An 18,173-nucleotide genomic window follows, 5' to 3' on the forward strand; every position below is an offset into this window, starting at 1 on the left:
GATGGTCGACGACACCAGTCCCGAGCACGCGGCGGCGGCGGTAACAACGAACGTGGAGTGCCCCCACCGCAACCGGATGTTCTGCGCGCGGTGCAAGGTGCCGTGGCACGACGGCGTCCGGTGCGCCGAGTTCCGCCGGCTCGGCGAGGACGAGCGCGGCCGCGACGATCCGCTGCTCGGAAGGTCGCGCAGCCAGCGGAGGTGGGGGAGGTGCCCCGGCTGCAGGATGTACGTCGAGAAGGTGTCCGGCTGCGACTCCATGCACTGCAGGTAACTAACTATATATACTGCTTTACCTGAATCTTTTACTCGCAGGCAGACCCATTATTTATTTTCATGCGCACCCAACACAAAGTTACCGCGAGGCTGGTGGTTCCTGTTTCATCCATCTGTTTTGCAGGTGCGGGCGGAACTTCTCTTACCACCACGGTGTGGGTTCGTGAAGATCGCACACAAGAAGCCCTTGTTGGAAACAACTGATGATTTAATTAGTTGGCATATTAGCTCGTGTGGCTCTGCTGCGTCATAAGCAAACATCACAGCAGCGTTGCTGGAAATTGATGTCGCATGAATGAGACTCGATCGGGTTTGTGACTGTCTGTTAGGGGGCTTAATTGTGACACCGGGCTGGTACTCTCGATTTAGTTTTTTTAATATATTTGTGGTTCTATCGTCTGTCAAAATAATTTTCAAAATAGCAATAAGATGGCTTGCAATAATTTACCTTACCCGTTATTGGGGGCTATTTTAATATTATTACAAAAGCTACTCATTTGGGGGCTACTCTAGCTTATTGTACATGAAAACTTTACCTAGAGTGATTTCTGATCATTTAGCTATTATTTCAGACTTATGTTTAAATATTGGTAAAGTGGAGAAACCTTTTTAAATTTAAACTTTGTTGGGTTTTGAGAGACGATTTAGATAGTTTAGTCTACAGATTGCGGAATAGTTTTTACATAGAGTGATTTCTGATCATTCAACTATTATTTCGGACTTATGTTTAAATATTGGTAAAGTGGAGAAACCTTTTTAAATTTAAACTTTGTTGGGTTTTGAGAGACGATTTAGATAGTTTAGTCTACAGATTGCGGAATTTTTTTTTAAATCCTGGAAGGGACTTCTTAACTAAATGGAAAAAATAGAGCAAGAGGTATAAGGAAAAAATCTTAATGGTTGGAACCTAAATTATGTGGTTACGTAAGAGACAAAAGAAAGTGTCGGTTGAAGCTATAGATTTAAGTAGAAAGCAATATGAAGATTAGTTGCATAGAATTTATAACCAAGAGGAAGTGAGGTGGTGAAAGAGAGCGAAAGAAAATGAATTACTAGAAGGAATTGCTTGTACTGCTTACTTTATGGCCAAATAAAATTAGTTTCTTGAATCAAGATGGGGGTCTAGTTCAAGGTGATAGGTATATGTTGTTGCTTGCTACTTCCTTTTATAAATGTTGATATGGGTATTGGTTTTGATGATTTATAGTTCCTAATGTTTTAGATGATAATGATAGAGAGTTGCTAGGACTACAACTTTTATTGTACAGGAAATTAAGTTTTCTCGTTTTCAAATGAAACATAATAAGGCCCAGGTCCTAGATGGATTTCCAGCTGAGTTGCATTATTGGTCTCTAATTTATGTTTCTTTTTTTGTAGTCCTTTCACGGAAGAGTGGATATTTCTAGTTCAAATTATGGTGTCCTAACTCTTTTACCTAAAAGTGTTGGTGCTGATATGATCCTGCAATATAGGCCAACTTGCCTGTCAAATGTTTTGTTCAAGTTGGTTACTAAAGTTTTGAATAATAGAGCCATCTTAGTTGCAGATAAAGCTATTTCTCCTATACAGACTGCTTTTCATAAAATATATTCCCTCCATCCCAAAATAAGCGAGTCAACTTTGTCTAGATATAGACGGTGTAAAAATTCAATAGCCCAATCATTTGATAGAATAATAATTCTGATCATGATCAGGTACGCACCATGCAATCTTGCAATTTTAGGCAGCCTGCTAGATTTGGTCCAAGCATTCATGTGCCCACTCAAACCGAAGCCCATCTAGAAGCGAGGCAAAAGAGCTTGGCAGGCCAACGTCTAGGCCAAGACCGAGGCAGATTCCTAAAAAAAATCGGAATATTGTCTAGATTTGGGTAGAAAATACCCGTATTTCGCACAAAAGAAGCGTTGTTGGAAACTGATTATGATTTAGTTGGCATTATCTCGTGCGGCTCTAACATCACAGCAGCGTTGCTGGAAACTGATGTCGCATGAATGAGACTCGGGTTTGTGACTGTCTGTTATGGCTTGTGACACCGGCCTGATAATCTCGATTTTGTTTTGTATATATTTATGCTCTGTCGTCTCTCAAAATAGTTTTCAAAATAGTAATAAGATGGCTTGCGAACTTATACATGTGTTAAGTAGCAATAATTTACCTTGCCCGTTATTGGGGGCGATTTTAATATAGTTAGAAAAGCTAGTGAATGTAACAAAATTACAAGATTGCCTAGGTACGGTGGACTAATTTATTCAGTGATATTGTGGAATATTGGGAACTGAAGGAGGTGGAGAGTGATGGTAGATTGTTTATGAAGAGATACAGAGATTGAGAGGAAACAAATGGATGTGAATGATTGCCTTTATTGATACTTTGGTCAGGTTTATATACTACCCGAACCGTCGCTTACAATATGGGTTATTACATGTTCGTGTCTCTTGGGAAATGACACAACTGTTTGCTTTGCACATCGATTGGACAAAATGTAAATATTCTAACCGCTAAGGAGAATATGCTAGGGAATCTAATAACCACATCATTAGCCTTAAACTAACGCTAATTAATTCCTAACATTCCCCCTTGGACAACGCTGTCATCGAAATCTTCTATGTCCGAAATTCTCAATAGGGTCTCTTGAAAACTTGATCTTGATGGATCTTGATCTTGAAAACTTGATCGTGTACAATATATGTCCTCCTAAATCATATGGAAAAAATATAAGGATAATATAGGAATCCGATATACCATTGGTATAATAATTGTATCATTAAAACCTATATGAGAAATCCATTGGAGAAACTCATAAGGAAAGAGGACAATATATTATTATCGGATGATAAATAGTAAGTTCAACCCTGGAAGATTTCTCCCCCTGAACTTTGCAAATTTTAAGTCATCTCATACCAATGCCATGCATGCATTTTTGAAATGCAGCATCTGCAAAATTGTCACATGATTTTGTTTGCAAAATATCAATTTCTCCATTTTTCTGTAATTCATGAGGAAAAAACAATTTTGGAGCAATATGTTTTGTGATATTACTTTTAATATATCCATATGCATTTGAGCAACACATGCAGCATTATCTTCATAGATAATTGTTGGTGATTCTAATGAACCTATACTGCATGAGGTTTGCATGTGATTAATCACTCTGCGAAGCCATACGCACTCACATGAAGCTTCATATAATACAATTATTTCAGAGTGGTTAGTGGAAGTTGCTACTAAAGTCTGTTTAGTTGACTTCCATGAGGTTTGCATGCTACAAATATATTTGCCGCGTTACCAATGATGTTGAGGTCATCAACATAAACTGAGATGATGCAAAATCCTTTTGAGGATTTCCTTATGAAAACGCATGGGCAATTATCATTATTTGAGTATCCTTTCCGAATAACGAACTCACTAAGCCGGTTATACCACATTTTACCCGGCTGCTTTAAGCCATAAAGTGACTTTTGTAATTTTACACAATACATGTTGCGATTTATGTTTGGATTAGGGATTTTAAGTCCATCAGGGATTTTCATATAAATATCCGCATCGAGTGACCCATATAGTTATACGGTCACTACATCCATTAAATGCATTGATAAATTTATTTGTACTGCCAATGATATTAAGTATCGAAACGCAATTCCACTCATTACAGTGTATCATCGTAGTCGATACCGGGTCTCTACGTAAACCCTTGTGCTAATAGTCTCGCTTTATATCTCATCACCTCATTATTTTCGTTCCTTTTTCGGACGAAAACTCATTTAGCGACCATATCAAGGGATCCTTTTCCATATCAAGGGATCTAACGACCATGGGTGTTTTGGATGGATATGATTTATCCATATTGAATTTTTCCAAAACTTTCTGGATATATGCGACCTTGCCCGTTATTGGGGCGATTTTAATATAGTTAGAAAAGCTAGTGAATGTAACAAAATTACAAGATTACAAAATTACAAGATTACAAGATCGACGGCGACGGTGACGCTCCTAGCTACTGATCTTCTTCCAACCGTGACACTATCAAGATCGACGGTGACGGCGACGCTCCAACGCCGCCCGTGTCGCAGGTGAAGCCGCGCGAGGAGGAGGAGACGTGTCCGAGCGTCGCCAAGCCGTCCACGCACATCACCGCAAATACAATTAGCAACGGCCAACACAGATAAAACATACTTCCCAAGGTGGCAAATTTTAGATTTTATTTTATGTTTCTAGTTTGGGATTGATTTTACAAAGTAGGGCCAAGCTGCAAGGCTGTAGCTAGGTATATTTGGGTCATAAACTCGTCTGTGCGGGCGAAACTTCTCTTACCAAGCAAGCAGTATGCTAAAGCCCAGGTTAACCCAGTGCAGCCTGCCAGATATAGCCCAAGCGTTTATGTTCCCGGCCCACTCAAATGAAAGCCCATCAAGAAGCGAGGCGAAGAGCTAGGCAGGGCCATGTCCAGGCCAAGACTGAGGCAGATTCTCAGAAAAAACCGGAATCTGGCCCAAATTTAGGTAGAAAACACCCGTTTTTCGTCGTGTCTCCGCGAAATCGACATTTTCACCGGTTCAGCCCAGAATAGGCAAGATTTAGGTCGATTCTCACCGGTTCGCCTCAGCCTTGGCGAGAATTTGGCTGGTTCTTCCGGTTCGCCTGATAAGAAGCCAGAGTTAGGCTACTTTTTTCCGGTTCTCCATGTGGAAGCCAGTTTTCGGTCCTGCTTTTGCGATTTAAAGCGGGCTTCCGTCTGTTTTGGAGCTGATGGAAACTAGTTGTTTGGCGTCCATTGGTACCGACACGAGTGAGCTGCGTGCATGCATATATATAAGAGCAACTTTATATGAGATGTTTGACCGCCTTCTCACTATATGTCAATCTTTTTCTTCTTTTTTTGAGAAAACTATATGTCAATTCTGGTGGCCACGGTGACCACCATAGGTTTGAAGAATAAATACGTACTAAATGGTGACCAACGTGCTGCTGGCGGGCGTGCCCGTCATGATGCTCATCCTGCTCTGCTCGTCCTGACATGGCTGTCGTGGACGTTGCGCTCCTCGGCTCCCATGGCTGCTACTACGCCGACTCTGCCATCGGGTGCTCCCTCGCTCGCCAGACGGGCTTGTGTTGTCGTGGATGTTGTCGCATGCATGGAAGAGCACGAGCCGCGCCGTGCGTCGGATGGCGACGCCGAAACTTCCGTTCGTACAGTCGGCGTGATAGAGTAAATCCCCGCTCTAGCCGGCGTCATGTTGCCGTGTTCGACGAATTCCTGAATTCCGCCCTGAGGCCAGCATGCCCGTGCAAGCTGCAGCATGAGCATGTCCTAAAGTTGTCGCGTTCGGCATGGGCCAAGATAAAGAAACACCGGGTGTTGTTCCCACGGCCTGCGTCGCTCGGAAGAGCACCGGAGTTGTACATTGCAGTGGTTGCCTATCCCAAAGACGTCCGTTACCGCATCCTGTGGCTTTGTAAATACGATTACTGATGCCTTGTCCATGGTGTCGTTGAGCTGGAGTCTAGCGTGGAGTGGCCTGAACCCGGTATGCTTGTGTGAGCCCCGACCTGAGCATGCCTTGCCGATGGTGTCGTTGAGTTTGAGGTTGGACTGGAGGTGACACTTGATAGTGCGGTACAAGACAAAGACAAGGATTACACCGCAGAGACGGCCACCAGCAATTCCTTTCAACGCCGGTGACCAACATGCTGCTCTTGCGGGCGTGCCCGTCATGATGCTCATCCTGCTCCGGGATGCTCACCGGAGACTTTTGCTGTGGCGGGGACGCGGACAGCGATGCGGTGGCGGCCTCACTCGTCGTAGCTGCTCCTTCGCAACCATGCGCCACTCCTCAGCCTTCTCCGCTTCGCGGCGGCTCGTCTCGGACACGAGCGTGAGGACGGTGGGGAGGTGATTGTCATCGACGAAGTCACCGGGTTGTCCCGTGTGGGCCAGTTTTGGTCCTGCTTTTGCCATTTAAAGCCATGTTCCGTCTATTTTAGTACCTAATGCTGGAAACGAGTTGTTGGTGTCTGTTGACTGTTGCTACCCACACGAGTGGGCTATATATATGCATGTCTATAAGTGCAATCTGTATGAAATGGTTTCTCATCTTCTTCGCTATGTGTTAACTCTAATGGCCAGGGTGAAATTAGTGAAGAGCAGCAAGCCACCATATGTGCGAGGTCTAAATACGTGCCTGCCAGAGTGACCCATGTGCTGCTCACGGGCGTGCCGGCCAGTCATGGTGCTCGTCTCAGCTGCTCTGCGACATGGCCGCCGTCTAAATACCTTCTTGCCACGGTGACCAACGTCGTACTGCGCCAAGTCTCGCACCGGGTGCTCCCTCGCTCGCCATTATGGGAACGTACATATGAGGCGTGCATTGTCGGGGCCGCCATCGCTGAAACTTTCGTTCCTTAGCCGGCGTGATCAGGTCAACCCCCACTCGAGCTGGCGTCATGTTGCCGTGTCCAACGACTTCCTGAATTCCATCCCGCGGACAGCATTCCCGTGCAATCCCAAGCTCATGAAGTTGCCGCTTGGGCGAGCCAAGATCAAGAAACACCAGGACAGTGTGTTGTCGTGGCTGCCGGCTGGTGTGTCACCGGAAGTCGGAAGAACACGAGAATTGTACGCGGTGGTGGCTGACTAGCCGGAGACGGCATTTTCGTGGCCCACACGACGCCAAAAACTTCATTCACGTGCCGGGCTTGAGCACTTTATCTACTAAAATTCATTCACTTTTTTCTTTGTTTTTGAAACTTTTTCCATTTTTTATAGAATTTTATGACTTAGTGCGGGATGCATTCATTTTGGGTCTTGCAGATGATGTTGTTGATCTTGAGGTTGGAATCGAGGTGGCGCTTGATCCGGTGGTACGAAACTAGGATGACAACGGGTCTACACCATGGAGCTACATTTGCACAATGCAATCGATCAAAGCAGATCCAGCGTTACCAGTTACCACCTTCATGCGGGCGACAAAACATGCATTCCATTCGACAATTGATCAGTGGGATGGTCCGGAGCCTTTTGTCGTGGCAGGGACGCGGGCGGCGATGCGGCGGCTGCCTTACTCGTCTTCGCTGCTCCTTCACCACCATGTGCCACTCCTCATCTCCAACACTAGCCTGAGAACGGTGGGGACGTGATTATCATCGATGAAGTCGCCGAGCGCACAGCCGACTGCGCCATCGAGCGCGCCGGAAGGATCCATGCGAGCTCCGCGTCCTCGATGTAGTCGCATGTAGCAACAACGAGCGCACTCTCGACCTCCATCTTCACTGCCTGCGGTGGCGCGCGCGAGCTCGACGCGGAAGAGGCGGATGAAGCGGAGCAGATGGTGGTGGTGACGCCACGGAGGGACAAGCTCGACACCCACCGGTAGAACACATGCAATGGTTCGAGCATGTACTTCATGTACCGGTACAACTCACGGAGGCGCGCCGCACCCGACAGCTTCTTCGCGGCTTCCGATTTCTCGTCGGCGCTGTCTTTCCCGCCGCACCCACTCGTGCCCCCAGCTTGCCCGATCGAGCTTCCGCCGCGACCAATTTGGCCACCCCCACGATCGCTCAACCAGCCCGTCCAGACATCATGGTGCTGCGGGGAGCTCGGATCTGCTGACAGCGCGGTCGATTGGAGGTCGCCGGCGTTGGAATGTGGGTGGTGATACGGCGGAGCGGCATGCAAAGTGACGGACCGGGGTGAGGGTTTTGGCCCGCATCAGCCGCTCCGAACGCGATATATACATGTCGGTGCGGGCTGGAAATAGGGCCCGGGAAAGATTTAGGGGCCAGACCGCGTTTAAGGGATCTGGCCTGGCCAAATCTTATCCCCAAACCCTTAAACCGGTAAGAAATAAAACCAAAATCCATTGAAACCGTTGGTTGTAAAGAGGAAGATATGATATACAACGTTCAAGTGCTCCTCCATCACAAATTGAACTATCTTGTACGAAGGTTCTGAACATATAATGGAAAACTTCCGCCTTGTAGGGACCGAACCACCTTTTGTAAGATCTTCGCCTATTTTTTTTTATTTGTCATGTTCCTACGAGTTTAAACTAGCAAAAAAAAAGTCACATAAAATCATCACATTTTACGGAAAAAAGAATAGAGACACATGAAATCACAAGATAGGATGAAAAGATGGTGTACTCCTGTTCCGGGGCCTGTAGATAGAGAAAGGTCGTAATCACGCAGAGAAACAATGTGAAACTACTTCTTTTTGGCATGTGCGTGTGGTGGGGGGGGGGGGCAAATGTAGGTATATACAACTTCTGTACACACAGTAAAAAATAGACTAGTCTTTCATTGTGGATAAAAGTTGTTTCATAAATTCCCCTGAGACGCACCAGCATGATAGCCTCTTTCTGCCATGTTCCGCATCCTAACAAATACTAGCTAGCTAGAGGCCAATAACACAACAAGAAAACCTTGTCGCATGCCTCGATAGATGGGTTGGTTTTGCGAAACCTATTTACCCAATGCCGCACCATCCCTCAAAATTGGCCCGTGATTTCGAATCGATAAAGTGACAGGATTTTTTCCTCAAGCTTTCCGAGGCTATTTAGGGACATCATGGTGTTGTTCCACAGCCCCACTCATCTCGTCGTTTTATGTGTGGCCTACGTTGTCATGCACCTTTGTAGTGCCCCACGTTGTTATTTTATGCACTAAAAGGTTGGCCCCATTGTTCCATGCAAGACCAAACTGAGCCACGAGCAAGAAAAATACCATCTCTGTCATTTCAGAATCAACCATTGAAGATTTTATCAAACTTAGATGGACTTTTTTTCATATTTCAATTATGTTTGGATTTTATGTTAAAGTACTCTAAGTTTTCTAGATAATTTAATTTCGCAAATATATCATTGATACTTTGTGCTCTGGCTTATAGTACCCGTGACTTGCTAGATATGCATGCATGTGCGCTAGCTCGGGCGAGGTCGCCACCGTCCAAGATATGTTATTTTTACTCCGGCTCTCAAGAAGGTATGGCAAGGATATGGTCAGTTTTTCGTTGTGGTAGATTTCGGGATATGCTTATCTAGGACAAACAACTTCCTTCCCAATGAAATCATGAAGGGTCGGAGGTGAGGTGGGGGAAAGTAGGGACGAGCGGCAAGGCTGTGTCGCCGCCAAAAGGCAAGGGAAGCCATCGTCGGGTGATGTGTCATAGTGTTGCAGGGTTCTGGAGTTTTGGGTTGAAGAAAATATAGAGGCCCACCGACAGCTTTAAACTCAATTCGGAATAAATTCACTTTAAATTTAAATGAGGTTTAATCAAATTCTTAATTTTGTGTAAATCAAGTCCAAAAAAATTTGAGAAAATATATTTTAGAACCCGCCAAATTTTCTTTGGAATTTTGCACTCTGGTCATCGTTGGTTTGTAGCGGGTGGTCTCAAGTTAGGTGTTTGTTCAGCTAGGCTTGAGAAAAAAATAGAAGAAAAGAATAAGGTGTACATGCTGGCTGTTGGCTGCTGAGAAAGCATGACGGGAAAAAAATCTTGGGCGGGAAAAACTATTAGCTAGCTGTAGTACTGCATGCACTGCCTTATGGCAGTTAATCATTCAAAGTTCATTTTCCAGGGAGAATACCCTATGGTAGTTAATGTTTTGAGTGGTTGGGCGCAGGATAAGTGAGATATGTCTGTTTCGCAAAACTGGAGAGCACCACCACTAAAACAAGAGTAGTGCTACTAGACGGCGTCCAGCTAGGGGGAATACACTATTATGTTTATCGACACACCTTGGGGCTACGTCGCACCACTCCTGCTGCCCTCCCACCCAAAGTCCCAAACTTTGGCACACAGCATTCTCCAGTGCAAAATTTTATAGGCAGCTCTCCGAGATCAATAGTACTAATATCTGAAGCAACTTACTCTCCTTTTCTCCCAACTATCATTGAGTCTCAAAGTGGCTCGACTTGCTTTAAAAAACTCCTGTTCATGATCGATCGATCTGTTGTTGAGCTGCCTCCAAGGTGCCCAGTATAGTTGTGACGCACACGCACGTAGCAGCAGATTCTAAGAGTTGAGCTGGTCGGGAAATCCTATGCTCAACTATGATTAGGCTCTTTTTTCTTTTCTTACATCGACGAGCCAAACTTGGCCCAATGCAAAGACCCGTTCTTATATCATACCAGCTAGTAAACGATGTTGGTATCCCACATACCAAACTAGCTACCCATACTCAGAACTGTTTTTCTTTCTACTTTTTTTTTACAATGATTCTTCTTTCTACTTGTTTACATGATCAGCATGATTTTCTTTTCTTTAAGAAATACAACTACTAGATATCATAGTTAATCAGTCAAGGGCATTCAAAATTTTGGCATGACTTTGCCTGATTTTTGGACATCCAAACCTGCACATCAAACAATTTAGACAATAGTGGTGCACACAGCACAACCTATCACCAAACAACAAACATGATCAGAACTTCCGCAACACCAAGCAGCACCAAACAGCAAACATCAACAGGTGCTGATCCACCAGCTCACAATTATTACAACACATGAATGTTGGTGTTACGGTCGCCGATGCATTGCAACCATATGCATTGTAGACCAGGGCATCAACAAGATGGTGTCTCCCTTGTTTCCTTCCAAGTGATGGATGCACAAGGCTTCTGTTACGCTTCTTGTTGTTATCCTCCAACAAAAAACACAAAATAATGATGGTGAACTTTGAAGCATATTTAGTAAGACACGACAACATGTACATTCATGACGCAAAATAAGTAATCCCATGTCAAATAATATCCCAGCATACCTAGCTAGCAAGATCAAGAATAACAAATTGTAGTTAAATGAAAAAATCATAAAGTGTTTCAACTAGTAACAGTATACACGGGTAAGCTAGCATAGAACACAAAGGTGTAGAGGCTAGAAGTTGAAGCATCCATATGCAACAACAGGGAACCTACAGGGTATGCGCAGTTGTACATACACAAGGTTCTCTTCAAAATGAATACAAGGGACAAGAGATATAACCAAATGGTCTTGTCTTAAATCAGCAGCAAAAAGTTCACCAAATGACTTGTGATCCTAAATTAGCACTATGCAATAGTTAAGAGGCAGAAATCCATATTTCGATAGCCAAACTAGGTAGCTAGCTAGAGTGATGCTTCCTATCTAGCAGTTGTCCAGAATTACTTATTTCCACTTGTCTACAAAGATCAGCCAGATTTATTTTTAATAACACTTGCTTGCACTCATCGTAACCGGAACCAAAAGAATGTTGCTGAGTGAGATCACCAGCTGATTAGGAGTGGCTTTTCGAGGTTGTTGAGCACGTCAACGGGGATGTTGTAGTTGGTGGTCGATCACCTCAAACAGAAATGCATAAACACAGAGGTTAGTTTCAGGAATTCCAAAGCATAAGCAAACAAGGAGAACAACAACCAAACTTAAAAAAATTCATTCTAGCCAAGTACTAGTATAACAAGTACTTAATTAACCAGCCAGTAAAATATAAAAGAATAGTTTTTATCCACTTAATCAAATCAACCAAACAACACAACAGGCTAAACAGGTGTGCATATGTTAGAAACAGAGCAACAACATCAGGAACTCTGCATACTCCAATAATTAGCAGGAAGCCTGTCCTATAGCAGAAGCAAGGCGTCATACAACAAAACAGAAAATAGCATGAAGCATTAATTTAGCCACTCTCTTTAATTTTTTACAAGAACATGAAACTGCGTTTGTATCTAGAAAAGCATGCATACAAGGTGCCTAAGTATAATTTCTTAGTTCAGAGGTATCACGTGTGTGCTGACTTTAGTGCATCATATTAGTAAATATCAGCTCCAGACAATAAAAGATTTTATCCTAGCAGATAGTTAAATCAAAAGGACATGCTTGTACTCATTCCAATAGACACTACCCTCGAGATAAAACAGAAGGTTCGGTTTCTTCAGTGTACTAAGCATTCAGACCAAAACAACTAGCAATCACATTAACAGATACTTTTGTTTCAGAGGGCAAAAGAAATAGCAATCAAATTAATAACTTAACCATGGCAGGCCAGAAGCAGCATGCACTTGAGTAGTAGGTTGTGGAGAAAGCAGAATACTTCCATGGTTCCGCGGTTACGCCTAGCACCAGCCGACCAGCGTCACACAACAACCTACCACTTTGGGATCCAGCAGGATGGCTTCATGGACGCCGCCGTGGTCAGGGTCAGACTGAGCGAGCTCCTCCATCAGGTCGCTGCCGGAGGCATACATGCCCAGCTGCAGCTATTGACGATACCATTTCCTTGCACACATAGGAGCAGGAGCTTGGAGAGGCAGGCCTTGGTCTCCTTCTCCTCTATCCGAGCAGAGCAGCTTGTCTTCAGACCTCAACATGGCACACCATTTTTCAGCACAAGACAGAACACGATATTTGCGTTAGCAGAGCAGGGCAGCAGGCAACGGCAAGGAGCAGCAGCAGTATTAGCGAGGAAGTTGACTCATAGGAGGCTGAGGAAGAGGAGGGACTTACCGGAGAACTGCAGGTGGGTCGACGGTGTGGTAGAGAAGCCGTCGATGGCTGGGCGAGCTCCTACTCCTGGTCTAGCATGTCCAGGATGTCTTCACCTTGCACGTCCTCGTCGCCGCCCAGACGCCCAGCTGCAGCAGCTCCGGCGCGCGTGCGCGGCCTGTCCATGGCGTGCCGACGGCCACACACCAGCAGGGGCTCGGTAGGCAGGCCATCACCTCCTCCGTTTCTGCGCAAGAACGAGCTTCAGCAAGATGGAATCGATGTATGGAGACGGAAAGGGTAGGAGATACTGAGCTTACCATGGATTTTGAGCTCGACGCGGATGGCGTGCAGGGGGTATGCTGCTGCTTGGGCCCCGCCGTCGCCATGGGGTGCAGATCCATCCGGACAAGGCCTCTCCTTGCTAAGGTCGGCGGCATCGGCGAGTGCCAGCACCGGGCGGAGTTCCTCGACGCCGGACCAGCAGCCGCTCCTCTAGGGTTTCGCGGATGCACGGGGGGCAGGGGCGGCGCGGGAACGGTGGTGTGGTAGGAGGATTGACGGCACGGCCGGCGAGGCGGCCGGTGGGCAGGGAAGGAAGGAGGGAGCGAGGATTGGGGGAGAAAGGGGATCGCGTTGGGTAAAGGAGATTTCGCGTGTCCCCTTCGGTTTGGACTTTGGAGCCCAAAGTTTAACCCGAAAGCTCCCGCTTCCCAAAATCGAACTTTTTGGCTCCGCTTCCGAAATTTTGTAAGTTTTGGCGCGGTGCGGTCTATTGAGAATACATCAGCGCCCCGGATTTTCCTAAATCGAATCTTTTGGCTCCCTCTTTCGAAGCGTGATTTCAACAGAGAATACACTAGCGCGGGATTCCAAATTTAAGACCAGCGCGGCATTTCATGATTTGGATCCCTAAAAATTTACTAATTAGCCTCATACTACTCCTCTCCAATGTTGCCCTTCTCTCCTGAAAATCAAAATCAAAATAAGAGACATATTAGTAGGAAAGCAAACAATGATGCGTAAAATATTATTTCAAGCCTAAAGTTGATTGATAAGCAATGTCATTTAAAATCGGTGGCAACTCTTCAACCACTAGTGCGGAAACGAGGAAAAAACTTAATATGTAAAGCATAAGATCTAAAGAAACGAGCATTTGTGTGCAACTTAAGATGTATAGCGTCGTGGAAGCATGTTCAACCTAGTAACCTGGCCCACTCTCATATATATATTTAGCATAGGATACAACAACATGGATTTTGAGACTCTTTCCATCCAAACGAGGGCATCGGCAACTTTTCTGCCCAAAATTCGACAGTTACGTACTCACCGGGTGTTCCCGCCTAGCCTTTTGGCTAGAGATCATATGTGACAGTAGTAGTTTTGGCGAGGAAATATCTATTGCATGCGAGCTTCATGGGGGGTGTGACCAGCACTTGGACACATCACGTGAAGTTAGAGTTTCCTAAATTTAGCCAGACTTTAAAAAAAGTTGTAAAGAAGTCGAACATTCAAAATCATCGAAAAGATTTAGGGCTCAAAAGTGGTCATTTGGGCCCTAAAAGTGACCCACGAGTTCGAACCGACCCAAAAAGTGGCCGGATTTTCACTCTCAAGATTTTGAGGCTATTTTCCACATGCCATCTCCTACCCTCCTTTTATGTATGACATATGATGGCATGCCCCTTTCTAGTACCTTGTGTCAGTATTTTACGCACTAAATGGTAGAATGATCCCCGTCGACCATGCACTACCTTCTCGCCACGCGTCCTTGGCGAGGCGGCCGGTGGGAAGAAGGCAACGACGCAGGGAAGAAAGGAGAGGGTGCGAGGTCTGGGGATAAAGGGGGCCGCCTTGGGGAAAGGTGAGGACACCTCGCCGTTGGTTTGAGTCCCAAATTTTAGGCGTCGCTTTTGGAGAGTCAGGTGTTGTCTTGCTGGTGGATGTACTGCTGTTGCTAGGCCTAGGATACTGTAGCGGGACTTTTATTTCTTAGTTTTTCTTTTCTCTTTTTGGCTGTGTGCATCCGTACTGTCATTAGGGTGGTGCATTGTTGCAAAGGCTAGGTGTAATTGGTATCTTTTGATATTAATATATTCCCTTTATCGAAAAAAGGTAAGCAAACAATACTGGGTAAAATATTATTTCAAGCCTAAAGTTGATTCACAAGCAATGGCATTTAAAGCTAGTGGCAACTCTTCAAGCACTACCGTGGAAAGATACACTTCATAAATTTAATACATTTTAGAAAATAAGACAAATTTAAGATGTAAACAAACAAATATCTCTATGCAACTTATGATGTATAACGTCGTGGAGACGTATTTAGCCTAGCAACCTAGCCCACCTGTCATGCATATTTAGCAGAGGCTACAGTCACACGGATTTTGGGACTTTTCCCACCCAAACGAGGGTACCGACAACTTTCCCGCCCAAATTTTGACACTTACGTACTCACAACATGTTCCTGTATTGCCTTTTCGTCGAAGATCACATGTGCTGGTAGCGTTTTGGCGAGGCCATATCTATTGCAAACGAGCTTCTTGGGGCGTGTGATCAGCTGTTGAAATCATCACCTGAAGTTAGGGTTTCTCGAACTTGGCCATACTAAATGGTAGCATGGGTCATGTGTCAATTGGCCCTTTCAATTGCCTCGTGTCATTATTTTATGCACTAAATGGTAGCATGGGCCTCGTCATTCCATGCGTCCTCAGGGATCTTATTTACTGCATGGGGAAGGTGAGTACCTATCATTTTATGCACCTTTCTTGGGTCTGCTCCCTCGGGACGTCGTTATTTTATTTGCGGGTCACCGAGGCCAAATTTACTTTTAACAACACATGAATTGATAGGCGTACAACGAGAATATGCTAGCACGTTTAACGAGACGCATTTCATGCTTACTCTCTCCCAACTAGCGTCGGCGCCTGCTTTGCCTTGCCTCCCGCCCAAACTTTTGGACATGGTGTTTTCCCGTCCAAATTTCGAGACACCGTTATTTTATTGGTGGTTCTTCGAGGCCAATTTTACTTTTAACAACACATGAACTAATAATCATCTAGGGAGAATATGCTAGCGCGTTTAACGAGATGAGTTTCATGCATACTACCACCCAACTACCACCACTCCCGCTTCAGCTGCCCCTCACGCCCAAACTTTTGGACACGGTGTTTTCCCTCCCAAACTTTGGGACTCTGTTATTTTATTGCGGGTCATCGAGGCCAATTTTGCTTTTAACAACACATGAATTGATAGGCGTACAAGGATAATATGCTAGCACGTTTAACAAGATGCATTTCATGCCTACTCCCGCCCAACTAGCGCCGGCGCGCTCCTGCTTTTGCTACCCTCCTGCCCAAACTTTTGGACACCATGTTTTCCCACCCAAACTTTGGGATGCAGTTATTTTATTGGCGGTTCTTCGAGGCCAATGTTACTTTTAACAACACAAGATTTGATATGCATCCAGGGAGAACATGCTAGTGTGTTTAATAATGAGTTGCCTTTCATAAGTACCCCTCCATCTTTCACCACTCCCACTTTGACTGCCCTCCCGCCCAAACTTTTGGAGACTTTGTTTTCCCACCCAAACTTCGGATCGCCATTATTTTATCGGCGGTTATATGAGGTCAATTTTACTTTAACAACACATGAATTGATATGCGCCCAGGAGGGAGAATATGCTATTGCGTTTAACGAGACGCCTTTCATCTGTCCTCCCGCCCAACTAGCACTGCTCCCGCTTCAGCTAACTGATACGTCTCCGACTGATACGGTGTGGTCAGAGAACCGGTAGGAGGAGGCGTGGTGGCTGACATCATCGGCGACATCCACAAGCTTAGCGGGGAGGTGCTCAGGTGGCTGTGAATTGACTACGCTTTCTGGTCTCTGTCAAGAGCAGCAGCGTCTCGCCTCCTTCCTCATGGTCTCCGACATACTGGATTCTCGGTGAGACATCCTGGAACCCATTGACTGAAGCAGGACTCTGCGCTTGTGAAAAAAAAATCAATCTTGAGCATGAATTGATTCCCTGCTGTACTGATTACTATTCTTCTTGAGCATGAATTTGGTCGTGCTCTAATTATAGACCAATTGGTTATTACGTGCTATATTTTCTTACTGTTCATGGGAGCTGCCTATTTTTCAAGTACATGTTTAAGTTGATGTGGACTGTATGGTTGACTGCTGGCAGAAGTTGTTTTGGCCTTGAGTATGTTGATGCAGTGACGTCCAGGTGTTGTTGGTTTTCTTTTGCCAAAGCATCAGTCTGACAGTCTGTAGCTGCCTGGTTTAATTCTCTAGTCGCTTTCTCTAATTGTATGGTACCTTTCTCAGTTATTTGAGCTATATGTTTGTGGTTTGGTCACTAACATGATAGTTCATCTAGTATGATCTGTACGACCCTTGTATCTCTGATTTGGTTCAAGTATTGCGTACATATTGGCATGCAAGATTTGTTTTTGGTCGCTGGGTCATGAGTAATTGAACTAATGAAGAGTACAAGTTTGTTTGTCAGCCCCTAAACACACTTGCACATTCCCAGCCAGGTTGGAAGAAGAGTACATGCTACTTTTGGGTGTTTAAAGAACACTGGTAGCTGTTTGGACTTGTTAGAATGGCTTTTGTTCAAGTTGCCCAAGTCATTAATTTATCACTTTGCTGCTTGCTATCTATCAATCTGATAAGAAGAGTTGTTGGTAGCTCATCTACTGTGATGTTTTGGAGTTCATTGATATCTGATTTGGTTTAAGTATGCGTTTTTCTTGCTGGGTATCATGTTAATAATAATAAAGAAGAAGTTTAACCCTTGTTGGTTGATTCACTTGTTTCTGTCTGTGCAGTGCAGGTACAGCCAGCCAATCTGGAACTTATTTAGATGGTATTAGTTTTCCTTGTTTGTATCGAATCCAAGAATAAAGGTGTGCGTTTGAGTTGGGCACTAGGTAGATCGATATCTACTCCAGTTTCAATCAATCGAAGTTTAAATCGTATCGGCACTAGGTAGGCAGGCCAAGCCGTGCAGTGGTATTGGTGCTGGTTCGCTCGCGCCCCGCGGTAATTAATTGCTGAATGAAGTGGGCCAGCGTGCGATGCGACAAGAGAGGAAGGGGCGCGACGCGAGAGAGAGAAACGCAGACAGGAGGCTCTTCTTGTTTTGACCCGCCCGCCCGCGCACGTGAATGGCCAGCTGTTCCGGATGGATCCGAGCCGGACGAAACGCATGACGCTACTAGCTCGTCTCGTCTCGTCTCGGCACTCTTCCTGCTTCGGTGGAGGAAACGCGCCGAACGGCCTCTTTGTCTTTGACCCGCGCGCACGCTTCTTTGACTCGGTCTGCACTGCACGTATCGCGTGAGCCTCCGGCATACAGCGCTTCCCCGTCGCCGGGTGCGCGCCAGCTGCGTGAGGCAGTACATCGCCGCCAAGGTCGAGCGAGC

At 45.3% G+C, this 18,173-nt stretch overlaps 1 long non-coding RNA gene across 1 annotated transcript; it reads right to left on the minus strand.

Annotated features, from left to right (window-relative positions):
- Positions 1-10,696: 10,696 nt before the first annotated feature.
- On the minus strand, positions 10,697-12,867 carry LOC124654011. The gene is made up of 2 exons (XR_006988130.1): positions 12,757-12,867; positions 10,697-12,604 (listed from the first exon to the last, which is right to left on the minus strand). It is a non-coding gene; the product is annotated as an uncharacterized LOC124654011 (long non-coding RNA).
- Positions 12,868-18,173: the final 5,306 nt, after the last annotated feature.

Source organism: Lolium rigidum, chromosome 5 (assembly GCF_022539505.1).
Source record: "Lolium rigidum isolate FL_2022 chromosome 5, APGP_CSIRO_Lrig_0.1, whole genome shotgun sequence".
NCBI lineage: Eukaryota > Viridiplantae > Streptophyta > Magnoliopsida > Poales > Poaceae > Lolium > Lolium rigidum.